We start from the raw sequence: 10,953 nt of genomic DNA, 5'->3' as shown, positions 1-10,953 counted from the left end.
GCACTGAAAATAGAACTGCAGGGGACTTAGCAGTTCTGGTTTGATTGGAGTTGTTAAAAATATTTAGGTAGCTTTGATTTAGATGATGTGAAATCCTGGAATCTTGTTTTGCTTGTTTTATACAGTAGCTACATTTTGCAGGTTTGGAATTCATACAAAACAAAAGCAAAACAAAACAAAATTATGACATTCAAGCATTGTGGGTTACATAAAGGAGTGATAAAATTGTATGAAAACTAAACTACAGGGCCGGGGATTTAGCTCAGTGGTTCTGGCGCCTGCCTTAAAGCACAAGGTCCCAAGTTCGATCCCCGGTACCAAAAAAACCCCCTAAACTACAGTGTTAAATATTTCTTCAGGATATCACTTAAGAGAGTCAGTGTTACCTGGAGGGTGAAATTAAACTCAATAATTCAGTTAATATTTTTGAAGACCTGATATAATGTGAGGTTACAGGGTGAACACAGAGTTCAGAGTCTTTCAGGGAAAAACAAGACTGAAAATATAAAAGTGCTTTCACTTAAACAAACAAAATATCCTTAGAAAATAGATGATATAGTAACCAATAATGAAAGATGAAGAAATAGAATCTGTGCCTTAAATTATGGCTACTGTCTATTGAAATCAATTTTTTCCATTTTACTTCCATCTATAGCCTACAAATGTTACTGAAAAACATATTCCTTTCTCAGTTCTATAGACACAGACACATATACACCAATCTGTAATATTTTAAATGTATTAACAAATCTTTGACAGAAAGAAACAATTTTACTTTAATCTGAAATTATTAGGACCTACTTGTACACTCCAAGTGGGACACTAGGATGGGAGAGTGGAAGGCATTTGGAAGATAGGAGTGTGTGTATTACAGAGATATTGTCATGAAAAGCTGAATTACAGGATATTCCTGCATTTTAACTTATTTGCTCTTTAGGGGCTATCTTACTTTGAGTCTTACACAGTGTAAAATCTTAAGGATAGAAGTGACCTTAAAGATGTTCCAATCTACCTGAACATTTTGTTGTGAAACCTTTTTTTTTCATATTTATGACCAATAATCTTTCACTTGAATTAAATCACCAACAGAGAACTATTTTGTGATCTGCCAATTTAATTTCTGCTAACTTTACATTTTTTCCCCCTCAAAACAAAATATATGCAATTGACAATGGAAGGTAGAGTGGTAAAATGCCAAGGATGTGGCATGTTCAGGCAAAGCTGTTACTTCAGTCTGGTTATTTTATTCAAATACTAATACTTCTTTGGACTTCAAGACAAATAATCTTTCTGAATTTGTTTTCTCATCTTTAAATTAAGGATAGTAGTATTAAGGGCAAAATAATTGGGCTAGTTAATTGTGAAAATTAAGTTAGATTCTTTTTTTATATTAATGGCTTGATGCTTTATATGTAAAAATTGAAATGATAAAAACACTAGAATGAAGAAAGTGGTTCTAAGTAAGACCCTTTAAATAGAAAAGCAATAAAGGAAAAGACTAAGTGACTGACTATGTAAGAATTAAGAAACAAAGGGGCCAGGGATTTAGCTCAGTGGTTCTGGCGGCTGCCTCACAAGCGCGAGGTCCCGAGTTTGATCCCTGGTACCAAAAAAAAAAAGAAACATGCTCTGCGGAAACAAAACATATAAAATTATAATTAGAGAAAAATATATGTATCATATAAGACATGGAAGATAAAACAATATCTTTATCTACATAATATTAAGAAATAGACCAAATTGTCAAAATTTAGAGACTTAAAAATATGGGAAAAATTTTCAGTGTTATTCATAATTAAAGTAATAGGAAAATTAAATATAATTTTTAAGCTGCCAAATTGGTAAACTCTAGATAATTTTGAGAAATACAGTGTTACTGAAGATGTGGGGAAACAATTTCATTAAAAAGTTGACTAGGAGGGCAGGGGATTTAGCTCAGTGGCACTGTGCCTGCCTCTCAAGCACAAGATCCAGAGTTCCATCCCTGGTACAGAAAAAAAGGTGATTAGGTGCCGAGCATGGTGATGCACACCTGTAATCCCAGCACTTGGGAGACTGAGGCAGGAGGATTGCTGCAAGTTCAAGGCCACCCTGGGCTACATAGTGAGTTTAAGACCAGCCTGAACTATACAAGGAGACCGCGTCTCAAAAAAAAAAAGGTTGATTAGGCCTGAGGATGCAGCTCAGTGGGTTTGATCCTTAGTACTGCAAAAATGAAATAAAGAAATCTGCTATCCATATTATAATGAGGATGCTGAGAGTAAAAATGTAAAAATGACATATATGAACAGCCACTGAAATATCTTGTAAGTGAAAAATAAACAATATTGATGGGAGAATTAAATTAATGGAATTTCTTCGAGTAACAATTTGTGTGAAACTACTCAGTTGAAAATATGACTTGCATTATTACTTAGCAATTTCACTTTTGGGTATCTAGCCTAAAAATACATTCACATAGTTTTACAAGGAACAATGATCTAGGATGGCTTATAATAACTATAAACCCAAAAAACTTGAAAAATAAGTGTTGGTCTATTCACGTGAGAGAATGCTAAATGGAACTAAAAATCTGGGTACTTTTTATATATACAACTATTCCATACTTACCAAATGTATTATTAAGTGAAGATACATGTTAGAAGACATATAATTCCTATTTATGTCTTAAAATAAACATATACTGGTATATACACAGCTATTTTCTGAAAATACACACAAGAAACTAAGTGTGTGTGTGCGTTTGTGTGCACACATGTGCATGTGTGTGGATCCACATGCTGGGGATTGAACATAGAACATGATGCATACTAAACACGTATTCCACCGCAGAGCTGCACCTCCAACCCCGTAGTAATGGTTTTTCCATAGAGTAAGATTTTGCTCATTTAAAAGATGGAGAGTGAGTTAATTGGAGACTACTTTACACTGTTTGAACTAATTATATATTATTTTAAAAATTGATTTATTTTTTATGAACACATGTTTGGAGTGCATAATGTTTTTGCTCCTTGTGGGGAGTTGGTATAACATACCTTAATTCCTTTTTCATCCCCTTCTCCCTCCTTCCATCTCTTGATCCCTACTTCTTATTATCTGTTTTTATTGTGCTTTTCATTTATATTTTGGCTTTTCAAATAAGAGAAACCATACAATATTTAAGCTTGTGTGTCTGATTTATTTCACTTAACATTGTGGTCTCAAGGTGCATCCATTTTCCTGCAAAGCACTCAAGTTTACCCTTCTTTATAGCAGACTAGTACTCCATTGAGTGTAAATTCTTTCTTTCTTTCTTTCTTTCTTTCTTTCTTTCTTTCTTTCTTTCTTTCTTTCTTTTTTTCTGTCTTTCTTTGTACCAGGGATTGAACTCAGGACCTTGTCCTTGTCAGACAGGCATAGCATCACTGAGCTACATCCCTGGCCCAATACGAAATTTTCTTTATCTATTCATTTATTGCTTGACATATAGGCTGGTTCCAAGATTCAGCTATTATGAATTGCGTTGCTATAAACATGGGTATACAAGTATCACTGATTCCACAGTGGTTGTACTAGTTTACATTCCAACCAGCAATGTAGGAGCTCCTGTCCCTGCCTGTAGGCTCATTAGCATTTGTAATTATTTGATTTCTTTTTTTTTTTTTTTAATAATTTAAGAACCAAAGTTGTTGTTGGTTTTTTTTGGTACCGGGGATCAAACTCGGGTCCTTGCGTTTGTGCAGCAGGTGGCGAAACCACTGAGCTAAATCTCTGGCCCTTTTATTTGATTTCTTGAGTTTCACCATTCCTTCTGGAGTAAGATAGAATCTCAGTGTTGGGTTTTTTTGTTTGTTTTTTGTTTTTATTGAGACAGTCCTGTTATGTAGTTCAGGCTGGCAGTGGTTCTCCTGCCTCAGCCTCCTGATTGCTGGGATTGCAGGTATGCACCACCATGCCCAGCTCAGTGTTTTTAAATTGCATTTCTGTAAAGGCCAGCAATGCTGAACATTTTTTCATTTATATATTATCCATTTGTACATCTTCTTCTCTGAATGGATCAAGGACTGAATTTATTTCTCCTAATTCCATGGAGGATTGAATTTCCCATTAAAACTATATGCCATTGAGAGGTTAATAGAAACAATCTTAATCAAGGAGATATAATCTAGAGAGGGCTAGATAAATAAAAAAATCATAAGCATAGACAGCAATATTTATTAGAATTTTTGACATATTTATATTTTGTTACCACCAAAGTTAAACTTGAACAACATGAAACTTTATTCAGGTATCAAGGAAAGAACAAAATTATTTTATCCAACTTGTGTGAGTTAAAATTCCTATGCTGTGACAAACTTTAAACATATACAAGAGTAATCTTGGTTCAAACATTTTTCTATCTGCTTCCTTTCCTCCTGCATTATTTTCACACAAATCTTAGACATAGTATATGTATATCTGTAAGTAATTCAGTGTATCTATAAAAGGTAAGGACTACAAATATTACAAACTTTAAAATATTTATGGGAATGTAATCAGTGTTTGGGAAATCTTGTAAACGATTTCCAGAAATTAGTTGAGAGACAACATGTAGGGTTCATGCTTGTGAGTGAAAAACTGAAATCTGTACCAACAGAACATTAAGAATGAATTTACCCATGTGTAGAAGTAAGATATATTGAAAGATGTTTCATAAGGAATTTCCTAGAAGATTTAGAAACTTTCTGTATTCTTAATGAACAAGAGTTGTAGGTGTGGAGGGAAGTGGTAACACGCTCCAACTGTGGAAATGTTTCTGTAGGCCTCTATAAGAATCCTGGCTGTTACTTTGGTAAGATAGAAAGATCTGAAGAATTTTAAGCAGGGAAGGGGTATAATTTTTAACTTTTTTGCAAATTTTTGCAGTGCTGAAAATTGCACCCAGGGTCTCAAACATAATAAGGAAGCACTCTATCGCTAAGTTACATCCTCCACCCATGACTTCTGTTGTTACTCTGGTTGATGCTATATTGAAAATGGACTGTAACAGGTTCTGGGAAAAAAACAGAGGGAACAGTTAGGATGAAGTTTCTCATACTTTACATACAACTCCCAGAGAATGTTGCTAAAATGCTACTGTTTCAGTCGACCTAGGATGGGCACTGAGATTCTGCATTTCTAGCAAACCTCCAGGTGATGCCTGTCCCTGAGGGTACAGACAAAACTCTGTTTAGTGAAGACGTAAGAAAATATTATAGACATCTAGGTAGTAGATGATGGGGTTCAAGTGGTAATGGAAAAGTAATGAAGTTGTAAGAAGTTATAAAATGCTGGGCTCATTTTCTTCTATTTGACCATAATTGGCAAATAAAATCCTATATACTTAAAGTGTACACCATGTTTTGGGATACGTATGCCTTGAGAAATGATTGCTATAACCAGGCTAATAACATATCCATCACCTCACATACTTACAGCAATTCTCAATTTCTTCCTCTTAGAAACACTTTGTAACAGCACAAGTCAAAAAATATTCTTAAACAGAAAGAAAAATGTGCTCACCATCTCACTCCCAGAGACAAATTAAGCCAATCAAACCATTCTAGATAATTCATGCATTTTTGAAAATAAAAAATTGGCAATGCCATATATACTGTTTCATAACCTGCTGTTTAACTTAATGGAGTGTGATGGGTGCTTTTTCTCCTCAAAAAATCCATGTCAACATTATGGTCTCATCATGATAAAATCATATCTCTTTAGACCTGTTTTGTGTTACTGAAAATTTGAAGACAAGTTACAGGAAAGGACAGGACAAAACTCACTTGATACCGGACATGGTGGTGCATGCTTGTAATCTCAGCACTCAGGAAGCTGAAGCAGGAGGATCACCCTGAGTTTGAGGCCAGCCTAGCCTATGTAGTGAGTTCAAGGCTAGCCTGAACTACATAGGGAAACCCTGTCTCAAAAAACCTAAACCAAACCAAACTGAAAAACCTGTCTCAAAAAAAAAAAAAAAAAGGGAATGTTCTCCAAAGGCCTCATAGGCTTTTGAAATGTGATTGAATCATGGGTCAATATAGCTGATTTACTGTTAGTAGGTGGGGCCTGGTCGGAAGAGGTGGGTCACTGGGGGATTGACCTGGAAAACAATTTCACATAATTCAAGTTAATTCTTCAGGACTTTTCAAAGTAAACAGGAAAGGATATTTGATGTTCTAGGGTCAGCTAGATTAGTTATCCACCATATTCCTAATACAGCAAATAGGAATATTTCTATTATGTTTTAAATATGACATGCATTCACATTCTATGTCCAGAGACATCTGTCTTCTCACCCTCCTGATTCTGTAAAATTTTATTTCTAAATTCAAGATTGCCATAAAAGGATAGAAAATAAAGCAAGGAAACAGTAAACAGCAGCACACAGAGGTAGGTATCTTTATCTCCATTTTTTAAAATCTTCTTTATCTTCCTTTATTCCTTTTTTTTCCCAAAACAAATAAGCAAAATTTAGCTTTATGCTATTCTAGACTAACATAGAAATTTGGAAGAAATAGTTGGCATATCAATCAGAAGTTAAGTTTTGCTACAGCAACAAACAAAAGCAATTTGTGTGTGTGTGGGGGGGGGTGGGCATTGAACCTGGGACCTTGCGCATGTTAGGTGAGCATCCTACCCCTGAACCATACCCCTGTCCACAGTTCGAAATCTTAGTCAACAAAACAAATACACGCACTCCCATGTTTTTTAATATTTACTCAAGGTTGATTTATTCATAGTCACTTAAGGATTCAGGCTGAGGAAAATGTTCTTTTGATCACAGCTTCCATGATCAAAGCACTGGAAGGTGGCACTTAGAATCACACAGCAGCATTGCACTTTTTTTTTTCATGGAAATGACAGTACTTCTATAGATATTTCTTTTCTTTTTTTTTTTGTAGATATTTCTTTTGACAAACAAGCCACCAATTTGTTCCCAGCCTATTGTGTCCCTAGAAAGAGAACTATCAGAACATTTGTGATTATCCTTAGTGACCATATGAATGAATGATGAAGAAGTGGAACAATAGTAAAAGCTCTTACCTTTAGTTTGTTGGGAGGATTTAGATCACACTTAAATATACTGTACACTGTACTAAAAAATTAAAATTGAAGAAATAATTTATGTGACTGAATTTTATTTTAAAATTTTAATTTTATTGCAGTACTAGGGATTGAACTCAAGGCCTTAACACTGAGCTATATCCCTAGTCCTTTTGCTACTTTTTATTTTTGAGACAGCGTCTTTCTCCTAAGTTGCCTAAGCTAGGCTCAAAATTGTGATTCTCCTGCCTCTGCCTCCCAGAGTGCTTGGATTAGAGAACTATCGGCTCATATGAGGAACAAGATTAGCTAATATAGTCTCTTGGGGACTTATGTGGAATCCTTATATTTTATTTATGTCATTCTATTTTATATTTATTCTCATATTTATAAACTCATTGATATCTGTATCTCTAGCCTGTTTCCATATTTGAAAACACTCCCTTTCTTTGATGAAAATGTAGAGAAGAAACATCAATTCTATCTCTTTGAAAACATACAAGTTTGGAATGTATATACCTAAATTTTATCAATATGATTTAGATGAAATGTTAAATCTTGCAAAATAATATAGTTGATCCTTATATAAAGAATTAACTTGTCTTTGTCATTGTCAACAAATCTGCTTTTATTTTCAAGAAACCATTCCATCCAATACTTCACAGTGAGTTATGTAAAGAGGAGAGGAGCCGTCGCTCCCTGGTTAACACACAGAAACACTGCAGAAAAATGTTGCTAGCAGGTGATTAAAATACGAGCTGCTCAGTAGTAGTAGGATGAACTCAGGTCTACCTTACACCAAGAAAATAACCCAATCTTGATGAAGAAAAACAAAAAACCAAACCAAACCCCGAAAGCAGATTTTTCTCAGTGCATTTGTTTTGGACTGAATTATCTCAATAATTGCTTTAACTTTCCCCTTCACTTGAGAAGCTCTTTCTAAAGCAAAGTTGTGGTTTGGCAGGTTGCCAGTCACTCGGACAGTAAAGTAGATAATTCGTGACATTCACAGTACTTGGGATAGCTGAAATTTGTAGGCCTGGCTTGAATGATGCCAGTGAAAAACTGCAAAAAACCTTTATGCACCCAGAATTAATGGATTAGATTGCTTTGTCTTTAGCTTCTTCTTCTGTCCTGTCCTTCCAGGAGGATTCTTTTTTTCTAGATGATAGTAACCTGTTGCTCATGAAATATAACGTGGTCACAAGATATTCATATCCTAGAAAACTCTATTGCTTTTCTGGTCATATGAGATAGCAAAGAAGATTTTGATTAATATTTTAAATATTAATTTGTAAAAACAAATTAGAAAATAATACTTTCACTAGATGTAAAATAAAAAATAAATATAACCAGATATAGGAAAACAGTTAAGGGCCGGGGATTTAGCTCAGTGCTTCCACCATCTGCCTTGTAAGCGCAAGGTCCCAAGTTTGATCGCTGGTACAAAAGAAAGAAGGAAGGAAGGAAGGAAGGAAGGAAGGAAGGAAGGAAGGAAGGAAAGGAAGGAAGGAAGGAAAAAAGAAAGAAAGAAGGAAGGAAGAAAGAAAGAGAAAGAAAAAGAAAGAAAGGAAGACAGTTAAGTATTAGAATTTTGGTACATGGAGGGTGGTATGGTCTTAGGAAGTAAACATTAGATTTAGAATTTTTTCCTGAAAACCTAAAGAAGCTTTCAGTAATGCATTTATTCTCAGAAATTACTAAAAATAAATCATATAATTCTCAGTAAATACAGCTTAAAAGTAGTTTTTACTGAAAGGAAATGGTCTTTTAGCAATTATTATCAAAAGATTTCATTGCCTTTATTGAAGAAACTAGAATTTCACAAAATTTTGGAATCCAGATTTTTCTTTTCCAGTTTCCTAGAAAGGATTAAGCACTTTTAATAACTCATTTGAGAAAGCTATCTACTTAAAAAAATAACTTTTAAAAAAATACAAGAGGTCTTTATTTTTGTTATGCAAAGTTCTTAATGACAGCAAGCTTGGAGAGAAAGCTGGAGTACAGAACAGATATTGTTTAACAGATATAATTTTATATTATCAAAAATGAATGGACTAAGTCTGGTTCAAATTCTTTCACAAGAATGTCCTTTGAAAGCTGTACATGCAGCTGCTACTGGTTTGTAAGAAGCTCCCTTTTGCAGTCAGAGAAAACTTCATTGTCCTTGAGATGGTGTTTTTTTTTCTTAATCTTTTTATTTCTTTCTTGCAATTGAAGATGCAAGTCAACATGTTCCTTTATTATAAGCTAATATACTTGGATTTTTATAAAAAGCAGATGTTCTGAGTTTTAAATTCAAATCACATTGTTAAGAGGCATCCTTCAACTCAATTTTTTCTTCCTTTTCCTCCCTCCACCCTTTGCTCTAGTTTCATTTCCATTATTATTCACAGATTTTTTAAATAGATTTCCATCCTTATAGAATACTATGATCTCCCAATGTTAAATCACTTAAATCCTCTCCTCCTAAAGGAAGTGGCTTTTTTCAGTGTCTAAGAACAACATTGCTCTTGACATGAGTGAATCTAAATTTCCTCCCTCATTATTTTATGTAGCTTTTATTTTCTCACTGCCTACATTTTTGAGCAAGTGTCATTTTATTAGTTGCTTTTATAATAACTTTGCCAATAGTATTCCTGTTATTTATGTGTATTTTACAGCTTTATAAAGCATTTTCATTTCTTTTGTTTATTTATTATATTTTTTCAGTGTATTTGTTAAAACATTTTCATGTGGAAATAGATGGGGAGTATATTCTTGCAGACCATCTATTGCCAGTAATGAGTTTCTTTTCACTAATTTCAGGATTATACTAATCCTGAAGTTTAAATCATTTCTGAAATACATTGATCCTGGGATTAAAGCTATAAGGCCTTGACTGCTGTGATGATTGTTCACCCCAAAGTTATATTAGGTAATGGCATGATTTTTTTTCTCCAGAATGACTGTTAAAGGCATTACCCATTTCAGTGTGGAAGAACCACAGTAAGATGTTAGCTACATTAAAAAAATATTTTGGGGAGCTATTTCTGGCTATGCATATGTGATCATCATACACCAAATCTATTTTAAACTGAATGCTGAAATTATGAATGTAATTGACTTTTTTTGTACTAGCTGGACCATATTATCTTCTTAGTGCTAAAGAGTAATAGCATCTTCGTGAAGCAAAGTAAACATTTCTTTTCTTATATATGAAAGCAAGTTACTATCTTACAACTTTCATTTTGAATCAAAACAAAGTAAATTGTGAGTTGTTCACAATAATGAACTGGAGCTTGTGTTATTTTAGAGATCTTTATTTTACTAAAATTTGAGGAAACTATTTTCATAGCTGAATCCATTATGCTGTAGTCTCTCTTTAGATATTTGAGACATTTTTTTGTACCATCAGGGTTAGTGGGATATGGGATTACTCATAACAATATATTGACTTATAGATAAACCTTTCATTGAAAAAGACCCTGGTTTTATTTGACCTTTATAATAATTTTCTGAAGTAGGTGCTTTATTAAACTTTGCCCCTGCACTTAGCAGCTTGACACATTTATTTTTTTAATGTATGTATTTATTTATTGTTTTTTGAAAAAGGTATGTTTCAAAGCAGTTATGTTTTGCTATGTATCTCAGGCTGGCCTTGAACTCACCAGGTAGCCCAGTCTGGCCTTGAACTCCTGACAATCCTGCCTCAGCCTCGTGAGTACTATGATTACAAGAGTGTGCTACCATACCCAACTTGCTGAACACATTTATTACATTTAGTACTCACTATTTTTGAGGGTCAGGAATCTGGAAGAAGATTAACTGGTTGGTTCTGGCTCAAGGTCTTTCCGAAGGTGACAGTCAAGATACCAGCTAGAGTTGTAGTCTTCTCAAGCTTGATTGAGCTAAAGAATTTGCTTCTAA

This window comes from Heterocephalus glaber, unplaced genomic scaffold (assembly GCF_053883595.1).
Source record: "Heterocephalus glaber isolate CG9 unplaced genomic scaffold, H.glaber_assembly_v1.0 deba00001577, whole genome shotgun sequence".
NCBI lineage: Eukaryota > Metazoa > Chordata > Mammalia > Rodentia > Bathyergidae > Heterocephalus > Heterocephalus glaber.
Note: the sequence above shows the minus strand (reverse complement) of the source record.